The 20,718-nt window shown below is 35.0% G+C and overlaps 1 protein-coding gene across 3 annotated transcripts in view; it reads left to right on the top strand.

Annotated features, from left to right (window-relative positions):
- Nucleotides 1-627: 627 nt before the first annotated feature.
- dy (dusky) overlaps nucleotides 628-20,718 on the top strand; it is a 292,387-nt gene continuing 272,296 nt past the window's right edge. For 2 of the 3 annotated variants that reach the window (XM_069812944.1, XM_069812942.1), the window contains exon 1: nucleotides 628-778. The gene's annotated coding sequence lies outside the window, so the exon portion shown is untranslated. Of the gene's footprint in view, nucleotides 779-6,187; nucleotides 6,429-20,718 lie in introns of those variants that run through there. The other variant, XM_069812943.1, reaches the window with a different exon arrangement.

Genomic DNA, 20,718 nt, shown 5'->3' with positions numbered 1-20,718 from the left:
TTTACCGTTCATAAAATGGAAGAAAGGCTTACAAAGTACGTATTCGGAGATGAACCCAATTGTATTTGAAAGAAGTGTAATAAAACCATTCTGGAGTCTCATCGTGTTAACTGGACAGGTACGAGTTGAAATATCGTGTATAGAAGATTAGTCTCGACCTCTCCCTACATACTACATTCCAACCATTATAAGCATACTGTATGATTTTCGGCTGGTGGCAATGGAAACAATAACCTCCTCACCTGTTACCGCTTCTTTCTCTATAAAAATAAGGGAGAGTCAAGGAGTTTCTTTCAAATGTATAGAAATAACAGGTAAAATATTTTTGTAGCAGAAAATAACGCTTTCACTTTAAAGGTAAGGAACGTACAAAGCATTTTACCTAGTTTCGAAAAGCATTAGACGCAGGTGTATTGTATAATACAGGCTTTTATTTTTTATTTCACTAGAAATATTACGTCTCGCGCACGCGGTAGGATGAGAGAGGTGTGGAGGGGGACTACCACAGAGGAATAACTGTACCTGCTCATTCGGTGTCTGGGTCAGGAGGCGGTCTATAGGGCAAAGGGGGGTTGGTGGGGGAGTTAGAAGAGGGGGACGTTCAATTTGTGGAATATACATCTCAGAAGCAGATGCTAGTAGTAATAACACGACTACGCAAGACAGGTGAATCCTAGCCGAAGAATCGACTGGACTGCAAGTGGACAAGAGCGCGGGATTCGCACGTATTAGTGGGTGCTTACGACCGGCGGAAGGATTATTTTGGGGGGAATTTGAGGTACGTAAGAGTGTGGACAAGTGCTATGTATGACATGTGTTTTAATTGTGATGACATGTGTGGAGATAACCATTCCTTAAGGAAAGAGGATGGTATTTTTTGGTGAAAAATGAATAAATTTTCAAAAACAAATTCTTTAAAATACTCTGTGATATGTGTGGAATGCATAGCATAACATTTTGTGTGTATTTGTGCTCTTATCGGATGTTGAATCGCCATTTTTAAACTTCCTGCTTTATGGATTTTTAAATTACTTGCCCACTTTTATTGTTGTTTCCGGTAAATTAAATTTTCAAAGAAAATTTTTTTTCTTTAAAATACCCTTTGATATGTGTGGAATGCATTGCATAAATTTTGTGGGTATTTGTGCCCTTATCGGATGTTGAGACGTCATTTTTAAACTTCCTGCGCTATGGATTTTTAAACCACACGCCCGCTTTTATCGGTTTCCAGTAACTTCATTTTTTGCTACATTGCCAGACAAAAAGGGATATAACTTCTGAACTATTAAAGATACATGCATGAAATTTAGAAAACACATTCTTTGGAATATTAGGAAACTTTTCTCTGTAACAGAATTTTGTTAATTGATTTCATTTTAAAAATACGACCGTTTGTTTGTAAGAAAGGAAATAAAAAAAATTGTTATTAAATTTTAATTGTTTATTTTACAAACGTAGGGACTAATATCAAAATTCTGTTACAGACAGTTTGTAGAACATGCTTTTGCAAAGATTGCAAAAAATTGTTTGAATCTATCTTTAAAAACGGTTTAAATATATCGGTTTTATTATAATCCTGCATTGGGTATATATATATATATATATTTAAATTTGGGCCCCCAAATAATTTTTTTAAATATTTTTATTTCGTTGAGTTGCCACAGCTATGAGCTCTCTACATACAAATAATTAATATTTTACACCAAATAGGAAAAAAGTTAAAAATAATACCATCCTCTCCCCTTAAGGGAAGAGGATGGTATTTTTTGGCGAAAAATGAGTAAATTTTCGAAAAATAAGATTTTTTCCTTAAAATACTCTGTGATATGTGTAGAATATATTGCATGATATTTTGTGGGTATTTGTGCCCTTATCGGATGTTGAAACGCCATTTTTAAACTTCCTGCGCTCTGGATTTTTAAATCACACAGCCCTTTGCTTGTTGTTTCCGGAACTTCATTTTTTTTCAAAACCAAATTTTTCTTTAAAATACTCTGTGATGTGTGTGGAATACATTGTATAACATTTTGTGGATATCTGTGGTCTTATTGGATGCTGAGACGTCATTTTTAAAGTTCCTGCGCTCTGGATTATTAAATCACACTCCCTTTGATTGCTGTTTCTGGAACTTTATCTTTTTGCTACATTGCCAATTTTTGAAGTATTAAAGATATATATATATATATATATATATATATATATATGAAATTTAGAATACACATTCTCTAGTCTACTAGGAAACTTTTCTCTGTAACAGAATTTTCCTAATTGATTTCATTTTAAAAATAAGTCTGTCTGTTTGCAAGAAAGAAAATAAAAATAATGTTATTAAATTTTAATTGTTTATTTTACAAATGTAGGGACTAATATCAAAATTCTGTTACAGACAGTTTGTAGAGAGTGCTTTTACAAATATATTGTAACAAACTGTTTGAATCTATCTTTAAAATGGCTTAGATATATCGAGTTTAGTAAAATACTGCGTTGGGTACATTTTTGTTTTCAAATCTGGCTCCCAAATTTTTTTTCAAAATATTTATATTTCGTTGAGTTGCTATAGCCATGAGCTCTCTACATACAAAAAATTAATATTTTACACCAAATAGGAAAAAAGTTTTAAAAAGTACAGTCCTCTCCCCTTAATGTGCCTCAAAATCAAGGATTTTCGTACACCGAAAATTTTGTTAATATTGTTGTTTCACATTGTCCTGCAGATAGGCCTATGGAAGTCTTCCTAGGATTTCTGCCAACTTGTCAGAGTTGATTTCATTTCTGAAGTGGGAGCATCTGTAATACAGGATCTATAGACCTCGATGTTAGGATGATAATTTGACAGAAAAGGTTAATAAATTTTGCCCGGAACCCTCTAGTTCAGGAACAAATTCCTTTTACGTGCGCATAAATTTGCAACATTGAATCTTCGGCAAGCATATACCAAGGACAATAACATACAGGGTGCAAGTTTTGGGTTGTGGATGTTACAAAACGGATACATTTTCATGCTATAGATATGAGGAGTTCGCGGGAAAAACGATGAATGTTACATTTCTGTTAAGGATTAGGTAATGATCTAATTGAGTCTATAACTGCAAGATGTAGCGCTGTTTCTATAGAAAATAAAGGAAAGGATTACTGTATTCGTGGTGATAATTCTCCTTTTTGCCATTTTTCATAAGAACAACATTAAATTTCGCAGTGATCCATTGAATTAGATAATGACATCAACCTTAAGAAAACTGTGACATTCATTGTTTTTCCCGCGAACTCTTCATATGGTCCGACTGAAAAAAAAATACACTGCTCAAAATAACAAATGTTAGTCACTTAAAATAAAATTTTCGTAGTGTTATAGGCTCAGTGGTCCACACCTGTGGAGTAACGGTCAGCGCGTCTAGCCGCGAAACCAAGTGGCCCGGGTTCGAATCCCGGTCGGGGCAAGTTACCTGGTTGAGGTTTTTCCGGGGTTTTCCCTCAACCTAATACGAGCAAATGCTGGGTAACTTTCGGTGCTGGACCCCGGACTCATTTCACCACGGCATTATCACCTTCATTTCATTCAGACGCTAAATAACCTAGATGTTGATACAGCGTCGTAAAATAACCCAATATAATAACAATAATATAGGCTCAGTTTATTACTTTTATTTACATTTCTTCTTTTTGTTCATATATAAAAAAATATGTTCGATGTAACGATCTTGGACAACGAAGTACCATATTTTGGGGCTACTATTAAAAATCAATGGTGTATCCTAGATTTGTCCACAAGCTAGTAGGCTACTTGCTATGAATTCTTTGGTCTTCATGGATATTACAAATAGGGCTATTAATGAAGCTGTTATTTCATATAATCCGAATCTTTTTTTGATGTTTTATTTTGCGACGCTTTGCTAACTGCTATGGTTATCTAGCGTCCGAATGAAATGAAGGTGACAATGCCAGCGAAATGAGTCCAGCGCCGAAAATTAGCCAGCATTTGCTCTTAATGGGTTGACCTCGGAAAATAACTTGTCACAACCAGGATTTGAACCGGGATCCTCTCGTTCAAGGTCAGGAACATTTTGAGTGAATTATTGTGTTAAATTGGGAAAGAAAAGAATATTTTCGTTCGCATGTGTAGACTGTAGTGAAAATGTGTTCGTTTTCGTCTTCTCTACGATCTCATATCGCATTAAATTCTTTTTTGCATTTCGATTAATTTAATTTATTCAGTAATAATACAGTATATCAAACATAAAACGTTACATTAAAGTACACCAAAAGAGCAAAGCTCGTTTTCGGGGCAGTTCCGTTTTGATAAAATAACAGGAGCACCTACATAATTATACGTAATGCATAAACATTTCTCTGTTGTTTATAAACTAAAATTTAAAATTCTAATACCAGAATATTACAAACGCATTTAGAATAATAAAATTTAAAATTCTAATACCAGGATCAGATTCTTAAGTGGAGTAGAAAGACATTGACATACATAAATCACAAATATAAACTTTGTAGACTGACATTTAAACACCAGGATAAGATACTTAAGAAGTAGGCTACATAAAGATGATAATGAAGTTAATGACAATAATACTAGTAATAAATGAGACAATTTACACCATAATTTCAGACTGGAGAAAAAGATGATATTGAGAATGGTGGTGGATAAATATTATTAGTGTAATTACTAGCAAATCATATTAATGTAGTAACAAAGATAAGATTCAGAGAAATAATGTAACTTAGGGAGGAAATAAATTTTCTTTACAATACATGATGCATATAAACTATGGAAATCTGTCACTCTGTATATTAAAATTCTGTAATAATTATTGTTGTTTTCCAGTGCTCACAGATATACTAAAATCTATTCTGGAATCTCTACAAACCTGTTACAGTTCACCTATATTTTTGAGATAGGAAACCTGTAACATAGAATTAACTACTTCCGATAATACGGTTACAGGTGAAGTAACAATTTTAAGAATATAGTTTTGATGAAAAAGGCAAATATATATTTTTTCTGTAATCCTTAAAATCCTCTTATTTAGGGACAGCAACGCCTGGCTTTATTTCCCTTCTGAAGAAAGTCTTACTGAAGACTTTTAAAACTCAAGCGCTCTCGATCATGCCTAGTGGCGCATACAAAAACTATTCCACAACTGAAAACGATACGAAAGTAATGTTTTACTGCGCTGTTGCTATAGTATATCATCTTAAGATGACTTCCTAGAATTTCTGACACTTGCACTTATGAAATGAGGCGAAATTAATTACCTCCGATAGAGGTAACTGTAATATCTTGCAAAGTTTATATGAGGATATATTTTGCCTGAAGCCCTCTCTTTCATGGACGTAAGTTGACACGAAAACTCCACCTTTGTAACTTCCCTTCTGAAGAAAGGCATGCCAATGTTTCTTTGCTCTTCAAAACCCATGGTCACCAACCGGATGTAAATCTGCTAACTTCTGTTCTAGTAGTCAACAGTAACTACTGTACATTATCGAGGTATGAAAATTTTTCTAGACTTTGTGTAGGCACGTGTTAAGGATATGTTTTTGGTGCGGGGGGGGTTGCAGGTAGATTCTTTGTTGGTACAGCCAAGCCGAGCCGAGCGGAGTGGGAAGTATTAATCTTCCAAAAATATGCAGACTTCAGTTTGTAGTAGTGTGCGAATATTTCATATAGGCCTATATATTGTTTACCTAGGCCTAGTATGATTTTGTTATTAATATATTAAATATATTGTTGCAATTTTTGCTCAAACATCTCCCTGATGTTAGCTAAGTTAATATTATATGAATTACTCATATTAAATATCTCACCGTTACAAGTCATTTTTATTAAGGAAACATGCTGTGGAAAAGTTTTTGGTTTTATTCTATTGAGATTTTAGAATATGTGTGATTGGTATCGTGAAAAACAGATTCCTATAATGTCATGCGAAAATCATTTGTTGGTGATATCTTAAAATACAAATTCAGTTCAATTATACTAATCACTAAATTTTATAGTAGGATTCTTCTTTTCATTTATATTATTATAGTTTTATTATGATTTTTCTTTTTATTTATTTTATTGTATTTGTATTCCTGGTGGTGTGATGGCCTTAACTTCACCAGAATAAATAAATAATACAAAATAAAATTTTCTACAATATTTTTCTTCTCTGAACGCGTAAGTACGAATGGTTGTATCTCTATCGCGCCAAAAATACATTAGAAAACTAATAGACATACTGCTCTCGTAAATTGGGCGAATGTTTTCAGTATGATTGTATTTCCTTCCAGACTGCCGCTGTCACTGTTCCCTCCCACTCCAGTACCGCGCTAGACTAGTCGGAACCGCATTCCTCTCAGCACTAAACTCCTCAGAGGATGACAGTAACTAGTCCTGCATTATAACGAAAGGCCAGCGTTTGGTCACCGAGTGAAGAAAACAGGTTAGCTGTGCTTTGGGGTATATATGAGAGCACACGCACACGACACGTTCGGTATTGTCAGCGCAGAAAATGATAGAAAAAGAGTAGCGATGATAACATAGTTAGGTGTTGATTATTAGTTTGATTAAAACTGTTCTTCGCCGATCTGTATAGGAAATTAAAACATACAACCACGCCATAAACACAAAACCCAACCCACCTCACCTGACTAGATTATAATAAGTAAGTATAGGTTAGAATGTTTTGGTGGACGAGGGTCAGGCCAATACACACATCGAAGTATCAAGTTTTATGTATGCACCAGTAACTTCTAGTTTTTTTTTATATTTTTTTTCAATTTCCGGTAATCTGGTGTCTTTTTTTTTGTTTTCCATTTGTTTCCTTTGTTTTACTTATACTAATACAAAAACAACACCCATGCCCGAGGCGGGACTCGAACCCACAACCCTTCGGCTCAACTAGTGAAGATGAAGTTTCCCGAAGTACAAACATTTCTTATCCGAAAGAGGAATGTTTTCGTTTGAAATTTTTGAAATATAAATTACTTGTACATAGCCATTCATTGCAGGCCTAATGGATTTAAAGAGGACTACTGAATACCACAGTCGTAAAGGTTATTGTTTATGTTTGAACATAGGTTGTAATTTTTCATTGTTGTCAAAGTCCTGCAATGTTTTGTTCGTTACAATATTATAATTTGTCCACATCTATGCAGTAATGGTCAGCGCGTCTGGCTGCGAAACCAGGTGGCCCGGGTTCGAACCCCGGTCGGGGCAAGTTATCTGGTTGAGGTTTTTCCGGGGTTTTCCCTAAACCCAAAACGAGCAAATGCTGGGTAACTTTCGGTGCTGGACCCCGGACTCATTTCACCGGCATTATCACCTTCATATCGTTCAGACGCTAAATAACCTAGATGTTGATACAGCGTCGTAAAATAACCCAATAAAAATATATATTATAATTTACCATATAGGCCTATTTGTTTTTTTTTAATTATAAACATTTATGAAGCAAGTAAAGAGATAGGTTTGGAAGTAAATCCCGAAAAGACAAAGGATATGATTATGTCTCGTGACGAGAATATTGTACGAAATGGAAATATAAAAATTGGAAATTTATCTTTTGAAGAGGTGGAAAAATTCAAACATCTTGGAGCAACAGTAACAAATATAAATGATACTCGGGAGGAAATTAAACACAGAATAAATATGGGAAATGCGTGTTATTATTCGGTTGAGAAGCTTATATCATCCAGTCTGTTGTCAAAAAATCTGAAAGTTAGAATTTATAAAACAGTTATATTACCGGTTGTTCTTTATAGTTGCGAAACTTGGACTCTCACTTTGAGAGAGGAACATAGGTTAAGGGTGTTTGAGAACAAGGTGCTTAGGGAAATATTTGGGACTAAGAGGGATGAAGTTACAGGAGAATGGAGGAAGTTACAAAACACAGAACTGCACGCATTGTATTCTTCACCTGACATAATTAGGAACATTAAATCCAGACGTTTGAGATGGGCAGGGCATGTAGCACGTATGGGCGAATCCATAAATGCATATAGAGTGTTAGTTGGGAGACCGGAGGGAAAAAGATCTTTTGGGAGGCTGAGACGTCGATGGGAATATAATATTAAAATGGATTTGAGGGAGGTGGGATATGGTGATAGAGACAGGATTAATCTTGCTCAGGATAGGGGCCAATGGCGGGCTTATGGGAGGGCAGCAATGAACCTCCGGGTTCCTTAAAAGCCAGAGTAAGTAATTATAAACATTTATGTATGTTTTGCTGATAATATGTTGTTGTTGTTTAGTCAAGTAATTATAAACATTTATATATGTTTGGTGATAATATGTTGTTGTTGTTTAGTCAAGTAATTATAAACATTTATATATGTTTGGTGATAATATGTTGTTGTTGTTTAGTCAAGTAATTATAAACATTTATATATATTTGGTGATAATATGTTGTTGTTTAGTCAACTGTCTGAAGACAGGTCTGAACCTCACAAGTAAACAATAATAATTTCCTAAACAGTGTTTGTAGTTGAATATTTCGCGAGGTGACTGTACAAGTTTATACATGCTTAGTATTAGCAGTTGTGTCCTTGCATAAAACAGTGGAGAGCTTAGGTATGTGTTCACTAAACTTTTAGTTCGATGTGATCGAACACTAGGTTCTAATTATAACCTTATTTAGTGCAGAAATACGTACCGTATCGATAGCATCATACCAGAAGGGCGTCTCAACAAATGCACCGTTATTGAAATATTTCAATGGAACCTATTTAAATTCGAAAACGAACGTTTGTGAATTACAATGGACATGAGGAAGAATCAAAGAAAGTATCATGTTATGTAGACAAAGATAGGAAATATTATATATTAAAACGACTCTAATGTAAAGTTGCAGATTTGCTGATTCGCCCTTCTGGCATGATGCTCTCGATATGATTGTAAAATAGAGTAGGATGCACATTCTCTTTGGAAGACAGTAACAACTTAATATAAATGTATATATGTTGGCTTCTATGGCCCTTACAGCCCCTGGAGGACCATGGTGATCACTGGTATGTTCTAGAAGTAAAGAGGCAGCTCTTTATTTTAGGTTGCTGTCACACGGGAATTCGAAGTCTGTTTAGTCTATTAACTTGTTCGTTTTTGCTCAAGGCTTTCTCCAACTTTAAGGCCAATGTCAGGTAATTAAATGGCAGATCCTTGGCGTTATGTCAATAAAATATTATTTCGCCATAAACAGATACCACCGGTGCTAGCATTAAAATTAATTCATCTTCAAATACTAGATTAAAAAAGAGCCCTTGGTCTAAGTCAGGCATGTCAATTGATGCCCACAGGAGCAATCGCGCGCTTTAGAGCCCAGGAGAGCCTGAGAGCTTTACAGCGGAAAGGAAAGAGACAGAGGAAAGAGGTGGTATATGCCTCTTGGTCGAATTATATTCAGGGATGGCCAGCACTGGTTCAATAGATAAAGGGAAGAGAACTTATTTTAGATTTGCCTGAGAATTATAAGTGCATTATAAGAATGTAAGTTTTAATTTTAATGCTCATTTTTCACAAGTTTGATTTTTTTATTCAAAAGAAATATTTTCTCAACCTTTCGTATAGAAAAGTGAAATTTTCAGGTATAGTCCTATATATTTAGTAGCCTCACAGAATGTTTTCGTAAATCTAATATACCGTATATATATATATATATATATATATATATATATATATATATATATATATATACGTATTACTGAAGATAGTGTATTGAAAATTTTGAAAATATTCTCATGGAAATTGTTTGTAAGGAAATTAATTAACAAAGCAAGTACTGTTACATCATAAGCAAAAGATACGTGCCCATGTGTTGTAAAAATGTCAGCTCTATAGCTTCAGCACATTTCGAGAAAATAATTTAATATTCTGATGATAGGAAGTTTCAAATATCACCTTAAAAGCATAATTGCGATAAGAGTTTTGTTGTGGAATATTAGTTACACTTAAAACAGATACAGTATCTAGGTAACTTTGCTTTGTACTGTAATATTGTTTTGATTAGTTTATTGATTACTTCTGTAAGACTAAAGACACCATCAATATAAATTCAAACTTATGTCATACTCAATCTCTTTCTTTGGAATATCACTTTCTTTATGAATGATGTGTTTCATCCACTTAATACAGTATAATATTATACTACTATGGAATTTAAGTGAATATTCCTTCTTAACTCTCTATTAGTTATTAAGATTTAAAACACAAGTGCAATATTAAGAACTCAGTGTTAGTACTTTTGTTTTATTATTATCATTATTATTATTATTATTATTATTATTATTATTATTATTATTATTATTATCATCATTGTCATCATCCGTAGCGCGAAATTTGACCAGCTGGTTGGTTACCTTACGTCCACATGCTTCAGCGGATGTGAATGATCATACAACCAGAACAGAGCTATCGTGTGATCAGCAGGATTATCCCCTCTGTCTTTATAGCCAGTTTTCTAAATCGGATTCCACTACTTATTGTAGTTACCCAAATTCATCACGATGCTTGTTTGGGCATTGGTCCCATGTACTGGCCAAAATTTCGTGAGAAAATTTATTACAAGCGTTCCGTAACGCGAGCCATGATGCGTTAGACCAGCGGTGACCAACGGGTACGAGGTGTTTCCTGTACATTGTTGTGTGTTTCATTCACGTACTGAAGGCAAGCAGTGGCGGTATCATGTCGCTCTACAAACTCTCTCTCTACAAGCAGTAAGAGGTGGTTTCGTAAAGAATGAGAAGGGAACTTTTTTTGTTGTTCTGTCGGACAAAATATAATACGTTTACTTTGCTCAACGGTTCAATTAGGAGTATATAGAAACATTAATTGCCACGCTGAATAATGTATTATTATTATTATCATTATTATTATTATTATTATTATTATTATTATTATTATTATTATTATTATTGACTACTAAGTATGTGTTTCTATAATTCTTCTGTACGTGCATGAATATTGACATTTTTAGATCTTCTCCCTAGAAGGATAAAATTGTTAGGTTTTATCTCAATTTTAATCTTCTTAATCGTTAGATGAGGGTAACTATTTATTAGTTATTCATTTAATAATAATATTTTAGAAAAACTGATTCAATATTATGTGCCGACGAACTGTTAAACGCCAGAAATTGACATGTCTTAAGTCGTAGCCAGGAAGAGAAAGATGGCATAAATAAATGTAAGGAAGTCAGCTACCTAATAAAGTTTGAAATATCTTGTGCTCTAAACCCTTTTAATGGAACAGAATTTCTCAAAAGAGTAATGATTAAAATAGCTTAAATAACTTGTCCATAAAAAGTTTTTAATTTTTTAACAAAAAAAAAAAAAAAAACTACGAATTTTTCGACCAAGTATTGAAAGAAGAATTTAGAATTTAGAAAAGTCCTGATTATAGTCAAGAGGAAGGTTGAAAAAAGAAGTAAAAAAATCGTATATTATTCACTGGCTCTTGATGACAGCAGTGACATTACTGATACAGCAAAACTTCAGTTTTTTATCAACGGGATTGATCAAGATGTTAGTACAGGAACCATCACTGGTTGTAGTTTTCATGCCAAGTAACTTTCCTCCATCTCCTTACTTCATTGGCTGTCTGTCGCATGTAATCACTGCAGCTCGAGTTTTGGTCACCGCTGCTTTATGCTAAGACGGTACGAAGCGGGATTATTAAAATTCCTTTTATTTCCTCGAACTAGGTCTTATGCAATTAGGAAACAATTATTACGAAGTAATTAACGAGAAGATTCCGCCCTCTTAAATTTAAATTACTGGTAGTATAAAGGCAGAAACTAAAAGAAATATCGAAATTTTATTTGAAATTCTAATAGTACATTATAAAACGAGCCTATAATGGTAGTAATTAAGACGCGAGTATGTTTGTTTATGAAACGAGCGCAAGCGAGTTTTATAATTTTCATACGAGCGTCTTAATTACCATCATAGGCAAGTTTCATACGACTTTTTATGCTCGACCATATTTCTAACTTGAAATTATTCAGAAGTATTCATGTTATGGTTATGTAAGTGAGGAGCGGAACTGACCTGAATTGTGAGATGTGCGCAGACGCGAAAGTATTGATTTTTTCCGAGCCACAAATGTCGTTGACCTTGATATAATCTAGAGAATAAAATGAACATTAGTCTTGATATAATCTGGAAATTGATTTAGAATTGAAAAACGAGATGACAAATTTAATTTATTTGAATATTATTTACAATTAACGCTAATTATTATAGTGACAGAACATAACCTTCTGCGACAGTACTGGATTTCCAGCCTCCGTGACTTTTCGCTAATTGTCTTTCGATTGCATATCCGAGAATAATAATCGATACTTGCGGTTTTATAATGGTACAAAGGTGATTTCTCATTGGCTGAACGACTGAATTATAATGAATAGGTGTACTTTAATGAGGTGCATTAAAGGGCTACTAGCAGGTGTATAATTACTACATTTCGGCATGGTCGAGCATAAACATCCTTATAATTCCAACCATGCTCACAATAACGATCTCGAACAACATAGGCCTAAGTATGTGACGCAATTATAGGGATTCAATTAATCCCCTGTCAGTTTTTAAATTTATACCATATTATATTAAACAGAACGTGATCAATTACACCGCGTATTAACTTAAAATGACACAGGACATCACGTAGACAATGAATTCGTGCAACATTCGAAATTACGATCCTGGTTTCTACGTAATATTGAAGCTCAGCATCTTGGCATTGTGTACATCAAGGCCGAAACTTAAAATAAAATAGACTCTGTAGTTTTTTAACAAAGACAGTTTTGTATTTACATATTTATATTTGCCATATGTAGGCTGTTTGAGAGTATTGTATTCAATGTATCTTCGAACTACAGGCTACTTCACAGTACTTGCTTTGTGTATTGCGTGTTTCAGAAATAAGTGCCAATCTTTTAGAGATGATTGGTTGCGTCTAGGCTAGTGGTTACCAAACACCACGAAATGGTGACGTAATAGAAATGCAACCCGCACACCACTATCGCACAGAAAGTGGTGTAGTGGATATCTCGTGAGATAATGCAGTGAATGACAATGCAGAGATGGACTGTGACAGGAATCATAACTGGACGCATATGCGTCCGCGCTAGAGAATATGCTATGAACTGAGAAACTTTTATTTGCATTTCATTTTCAATTAATTTTTAAATATTATCTAACCTTTTTTTCACAGTGTTGGAAAACAAATGAATACTGAAATTAACAACTTGCTCGGACACAATATTTCAATGATACCATCCACATAAGACTTAACAAAATGACCCGTGCACTAGGTTAAATGGATTTTGGGATTTTGCGGGCAACAACATAGCTAGCTGGAAGTCCTGGTTGTGGTAAAAGGTAAGGTAAAGGTATCCCCGTAACATGCCATGAAGGCACTTGGGGGGCATGGAGGTAGAGCCCCATGCTTTCCATGACCTCGGCACTAGAATGAGGTGGTGTGGTCGGCACCACGCTCTGGCCGCCTTTTACCCCCGGGAAAGAATCCTGTCGCCACCTGGGATCGAACCCTGGACCTTCCAGTCCGTAGCCAGCTGCTCTACCAACTGAGTTACCCGGCCGCCCCGGGTTGTGGTAATTTCGTCAATATCGTTTGTAGATGAACTTTCTTCTTTCAAATCCAATCTTATAGCGTTTTATCTCGTTTTATTCATAAAATAAGAAACAAATCTGAAATATCCAGAAAATTGGAACTACCTGCATATTACTGATCATAAGCACTTCCATATTCCATGTAACAATAGCATTATAGCCTATGTATAAATGTATTAAATTGAAGGTTGTCTCTAATTTATAAGATGTCATAGGAGCCGATGCTTTTAATTTGTTCGTGTTGTTTTTTTAATTGTATATTGAATTTAGAGGCAAGGGCGCGGTAATCTTTATGACAAAAGGAATAATGATGTATATTTTTTTATTTAGATTAGATTAGATTAGATTTATTTATTTAACCTGGTAGAGATAAGGCCGTCAGGCCTTCTCTGCCCCTCTACCAGGGGATTACAACTATAACATGAACAATAAGATTACAATTAATATTAAATTTACAATTACAATTACAATAAAAATTAAAGTGCGACAAGAATACCTGATTAATGAAAGCTAGACATTTTATCACAGAAGTCAAGAACAAAGAATATTTTTGTATTTACTAAATTACAAATTAAACCTAGAATAACAAAATTCTATAGTGATGACATTACCGGATATTGAGATATTTTGTGGTAGATTAAAAGAACTATTTACAAGAAACCATGTCTGAACGAGTCTCAATTACTGACCAAGTGCCTAGTAAGTTTGCGTTTGAATTCAATTTTATTTCGACAGTCGCTGATGCTAGCAGGTAACGAATTCCAGAGTCTTGGCAGGGCTATTGTGAAAGAGGATGAGTATGAGAAGGTGCGATGGGATGGTATTGTTAGTATTGTTTCATGGCGAGAGCGTGTGTTCAGATTGTGGTGGGAAGAAAGGTAAGTGAAGCGAGACGACAGATACGAAGGAATAGAAGAGTTCAAGATTTCGAAGAGAAAGAGAAGTGAATGTAAATTTCTTTTCTTATCTAGTTTAAGCCAACCTATTGCTTCCAGGGATGGGGTAATATGATCATATTTACGAACATTGCTTACAAAACGTACACACAAATTATGAGCACGTTGAAGTTTCATTTTGTTGCCGCTGGAAAGGTCAGTCAGTAAAATGTCAGCATAGTCAAAATAGGGAAATACAAGGGTCTGCACAAGGGACTTTTTTAAGCAAGAGGGAAGATGAACATTTATCCTTTTTAGCACATGAATAATAGAATACACTTTTCTGCAGGTTTCTGTGATTTGCATGTCCCAGTTGAGATTATTATCCATGTGAATGCCAAGATTTTTTACCGAAGAACTGAAAGGGATATGCACTGTACTTACTTTAACGGGGGAAATGTCGAGTTGCTTTACAGCGTCGGTTTTTATATACGCCATTTAACATTTTACAAGAAATTAACCACGTCACAAGAAATATTGTTCCTACCACGCTTCTTGAAATTTACGTTTTCGTTTTTTTTTTTTTTTTTTTAAAGAAACATTTCGAGACAGTATCCTACAGCAGCCGTGGCGAAAATGTAATGTGCGCCGAGCCACTGTGTAACCTGCAACGTGCATAGTACCTATGGAGGGAGGCGGACACCCGAAGGGGAAGTGAAGGAACTGTCTGACTTATTAACGAATTTTCATTTTCCTTACGCCAATCACTTAAATATAATTTTATACAGTACAAGGTTACAAACTAATGTTTAGTACGTGTAACGAAGAAAGAAATGAACAATAAATGAACAATATCACAACCTAAAATTAACTGTCTTCAGAATGTCTCTAGTTTAGTTACAAACTAATGTTTAGTACGTTAACGAAGAAAGAAATGAACAATAAATGAACAATATCACAACCTAAAATTAACTGTCTTCAGAATGTCTCTGCGACAAAGTTTCAAAATCAGGAATTATGTCACTTACTGCCAGTCGTAGTTGATCACGAAGGTATTTGTCTGTCAGTCGTGATCTAAATTTGGTTTTTAACTATTTTCACTGTTGAAAATAATTTTTCACAAACGTAAGTTATAGCAAACAAGGCTTCAATAGAGCAAGCGAAAGAACGAAGCTTCGGATATTTATTTTTTGGCAAAGATTTGAAAGTTCAACATTTGTCAAATCCTTACATCTAGCTTTCATTTGACATCACATAGTAAATCAGTGAGTTCGAATTGAAAAGCTAACCGCATTATTCGTACATCTGCTGAAAAAGGGTCGACGTACAGAGATGATGATGATGATGATGATGATGATTATATTGATATTAATAATAATAATAATAATAATAATAATAATAATAATAATAATAATGTTTCATCAATAACATGTAGTATAATGCTCTTTTATGTTATACAACCGTTTTGCTCCTAATACTCGTGAACAAATCATACATTTAATATTCTCATCATATTGGCAGCAAAAAAATGCGTCCTCCCATCCTATTTGAAACTTTCGTTTTTGTAGAGGTACATGGTTTCGAGAGAGACATATGCCACTCGCAGGTCAGAGACAAATACAAATGGAACGGAGTTTGACTCCAGTGAGTGAGAGGGTGGGAGTGGGGGTTGGGGAAGGTAGGAAGAAAGAGAAATGCATAGCTATCACTGCGAGCCATAATGTCTCGCGAGTCACGTTCTCGCCACTGCATGCCGTCCTACAGCATTACAAATGTACGAACGTTGCTGATATCTATTTACTTCTAACGAAGTAAAGGGGATAAGAAGAGGGTGGGGGTATGATGTCATCGTTAGGCTTGAGTAGAGGCAGTGGAATGTGTCGCGACACAGATTTTGGCGACCACCTAGGGAATGTAGGCACTATGTATTGCCCAAGTGCTGTCTATCAGCCTGGAGGTTAGGCAGCCGGTGGAGCACTTAGAGATCTGCTTTAGTTTGTCCTCCTTGGTTGGACGATTTGATTGTGTAATCAACACAATGCGGTAATGGCGGACACTTTGTACATTTATTGTGGTATATTCTACAGTAAATTTGAATCAAAACTGAATTTTTACCTCTACTGTCTTGTCTTGTTTAGATACCCTGTGCTTAGGAACCCATATCACTACAATATTTCTAAATTAATTGTTGCCTCTTTCTTCCGAGTGACATACCACGCCAACACCGGTCACATACACTCTAAGCAGCACAATGACGACTTTGGTGTCACGTATTGCCAAAATGACTAATGTTTCTGTTCTTAAAATGATCGCCTAGATTCTATCATTCGTAAAATATTCGGTACTCACTTTCCTGAATCATTATTACAAAACCCAAAATAATAATAACTTAGTCCATTGCTATGGAGTAATGGTTAGCACTCCTGACCCTGAAATAAGAAGAGCCGAGCTGTATTCCTGGTTGAGACATGTTACGTGGCTGAGGTTTATCCCGGGGTTCTCCCTCAACCCATTAAGAGCTAATGTCACGTAACTTTCGACGCTGGACCTCCGGCTCATATCATAGGCATTATCATCCTCATCTCGCTCGGATACTAGATAATCATAGCAACTGATAAAGTGTCATAAAATAACCAATTAAAAATAACTGAGTTACTAAATTTCAGATACTTTCTCTGTCTGTCGATAATGATGCTAGCTAAATTATTGTTCCTATTACCTGCTAGTTTTTGTTGTTGTATTTAACTTCCCAATCAAGCTTAATACGAGGGTCAATCAATATATTTCCGAACTGCACTTGTATTTATTGTATCGTTAAACATACATGCGCGTGTTACTGAAGACCATTACTTCCATATCTGTTGAGTCAGTGTATCAAACAGCGTCAGATTTTCTTTAAGAACTGAGCTTTTACATGTGACTTTGTGCAAACATGTCAAGGACCTATTGCGATTTTTCCTGGACTCTCTCCATAAAACATTATGGCTAGTCTTCTCTATCTTTTAAGTGATAGTTTTAGTATACAGTACATTTCAGGCGTTTCCATGGTTATAGATAACTTCTCCGTTTCCAATGGCCTGTGTGGTTGCCTACATTCAGGGCAGTTCGGAAACTTATTGATTGTCCCTCGTACAACTCCAGGTGAAGTTCAGTCACTGGGTCTGTGGCTGCAGACGTTGCAGGGAACTTTTTCATGATACTCCCATCACCATCTTTCATTCCAACAACATTCTCCATCTTATCCTCATTTCGTTTATCATCTGTAATACTCAAAAATAGGCTAGGGTGAATTCTTGGGGGGAGTACTAAGGGTTTCAGATCTGATATAGGATTTAAGGACGCATGGCTCTGGCTTATGATTATGATATACTCGTCTAGGGATGGAATCTGACTCTGTCAGGGCTGAGGCAGAATGGTCCAAGCCTGTCAACGTCGGATTGACGAATGTCACTCATGCCAGCTGTCGGACTGGAAGAGTCATTGTATGTAGGAGGGCGCACAATGCAGTGGATTAATGCATATGGGTTCCCGATCTTTTCTGACTGACAACACACTTTACTGAAGGCCCACGATATCGTGACACACTTACTTGTTTTTATTAATAATAATATAATAACAACAAGCAGTGATTTTCTTCTGGAGAAAAAAGTGGTGGAACTCAGTGTAGAATATTTTATAGCAAACGGGGAGCTGATTACTGTTCACTGCACGGGAATTTTGTCGTTTTTAACCTCCTTTTCGTTCAACTAAGACTTTCAAGATCTAAGTGGAATTCAAAGAAAAATTATATTAAAAACATAGTTATTCACATTTATTTCGCTTGAATGATGAAAAATGCAAGATAAAAGTGCTGGAACGCCGTTCCAGTACGTTCACCCAGAAAAAAGCACTGATAACTTCTATGTAATGTCGGACATCCACTATTGTAGATAGGTCGATGTTAACACACAATCGAAGATTCTAAGCAAAAGCAGCAACTTGAATGGAATTAGAAAAAAACAAACGTAGGCCTATGTGTCAAAAATCCCACCCTATCTATACTGGGTGTCTGATAAAAGATTTTTATTATCATTTTCGGAAACTCACCTATTGAAATTAATGCGAAGTCTGCGCTTAGTGGGTTGCACAGAATTTCCCTATACGTGGCCTTATGATTTACAGGCCAACACGTAAATCATCTAAACGGAGAATACTTTAATTATAACTGTACATAGATATCAGGCATTGTGGTCCAACAACATGTAACATCGCCTGTCTCCGAATTGTAGCGGAGTTTCCCGAAAGGAACTTTGTTTCTAGAGAGCGGCCACTTTTCCTTTTGACAGCTGTATATCTTTTGTGCTTCTATCTTAATCCATAAACAGCCCAACATTTTCAGTAAAGGTTACATAATACTCATGTTGTTGATTGAGACTTGGTAGACCTCACTTACAAGAAAATGTTGTGACCGGAAAATGCAATATTTCAGTAAAAACCATACCAACAATTTGTAGGGGTTAAAGTATTCTAACTCAAGATAGACAACCAGTCATATTTAAAAAGAAGAGAAAGCTTTTTAAACCGTATCGTCTGAGGTTTCTTGACTATTCATCCATTGAATTTAGGTTATACTTATTTCCATTGTTTTATTTTTCAGTTTGTTTGTTCGGTAATTTCCATTTTACCGCTATATTTACACTTTAATCGACTGGTACACATTTCTCACAAATAAAAAAACAATTGACTATGACTGTGATTAGTTTTATATACGTAAAAAATATGTTCATTTTCGCATTAATCACCGAAATACTTCAAACATAGTGGAAATACAGATTTATTGAACACTAAAAATATTTAAACAGAAAATGAAAGAAGTTTTTTGCTAAAATTCTATAATTTAGCTTATAACTTCTGCATCTCTTCTTCCACTATAATATTGTTTTAAATAAATCTACAAACTATGTTATAAAAGTGTAATTCATTTGCCAAAAATATTTTAATATATATTAATTTCTTAAGTAATCTTTGACAAATTATGTGACATGTACAATGAGTATGAAAAGTATTCGTACAGTGCTGCTTTAAAATGGGCAAGTATGGATTACAAATTCAATGAAAATAATTAAATATAAGTATAAGGTGGGATGTTGGGATGATACTTCACGCCATGATCCTCATCTTCTGCGATCATTTCTGGATAATGCTTCTTCGGATGTTTGTTTGGCGATTGTCGCAATCTGTAACAGCTTGTGAATAGGTTATTGTTTCCTTGCTATTGTTATTAATCTTTACATAGTTATTGTTTCCTTGGTTTCTTTCACTTTGTTTTTGTTACTATCACGACTGGATGATCGATCGTGACAATATTGATGTTGTACTTAAATATCGCTCCATTTAAGACGCTGATGTCAGTCGATCGGAGTGCGTGCGTCTGTCTCACACGAGTTAACCTGATTGAGTTTCGGAATGTGGTCTCAATGGCCCACTGAACAGTCTCTGTTTTTATTGGACAACACTCACGCGAATACATAGTAGAGTAATAGAGGGAAGAACCACAAGCAAAATGGCAATTTTAAATTCTTAACTCATTACAGAACGTCCCATCTAAACTGTAGGCTAAAATAGGAGACAACGAGGTAATAATTGTTATTGTAACTGAAATTCTTTATTTGACATCTATTGAAACCACAGAAGCAATTCGGACTGTGAAATGACATTTGTGATTGTAACGTTTTATGTAATCTTTTTCATGCCTACAGGGAACAGTGAGAAACAATAAGATGGCAGTAGTAATTGTTTTATGTACCGCAGCTTTCCAACTAGATTCTACTCGAAGACGAGAAGATTAAATACTTTTATAGTGAGGGTCACATAAGAACAGTTCCTAAACAGCAAATATTGCCGTCTTGTCAGTGTTGCCAAATGTTATCATATATCACACAATCCTACGTACAAAATGACTTATTTACTTACTGTAGTTTATGTTAGAAGGTTATTTTAAATAATTCAATACTTTGTAACATATTTTCATAGGCAACCTATACGGGAAAGGGATCAACATGTCAAGTATTTTGTCTGGCAATACGAAATTCTTTGGTTTGACTAAACAATTGACTCACAAGACCTAACCTAAAAATGTATTTTGTTTGACCATATGAAATTATTAGTACTAACTCCGAAAACTTACCTGACTATAGCCTTGAATTATAACCACAACGCAACACATTGTCACTAATATCATTATAATTCATTA

The sequence above is a fragment of the Periplaneta americana genome, chromosome 16, assembly GCF_040183065.1.
Source record: "Periplaneta americana isolate PAMFEO1 chromosome 16, P.americana_PAMFEO1_priV1, whole genome shotgun sequence".
Lineage (NCBI taxonomy): Eukaryota > Metazoa > Arthropoda > Insecta > Blattodea > Blattidae > Periplaneta > Periplaneta americana.
This window is presented reverse-complemented; position numbering and strand designations above follow the sequence as displayed.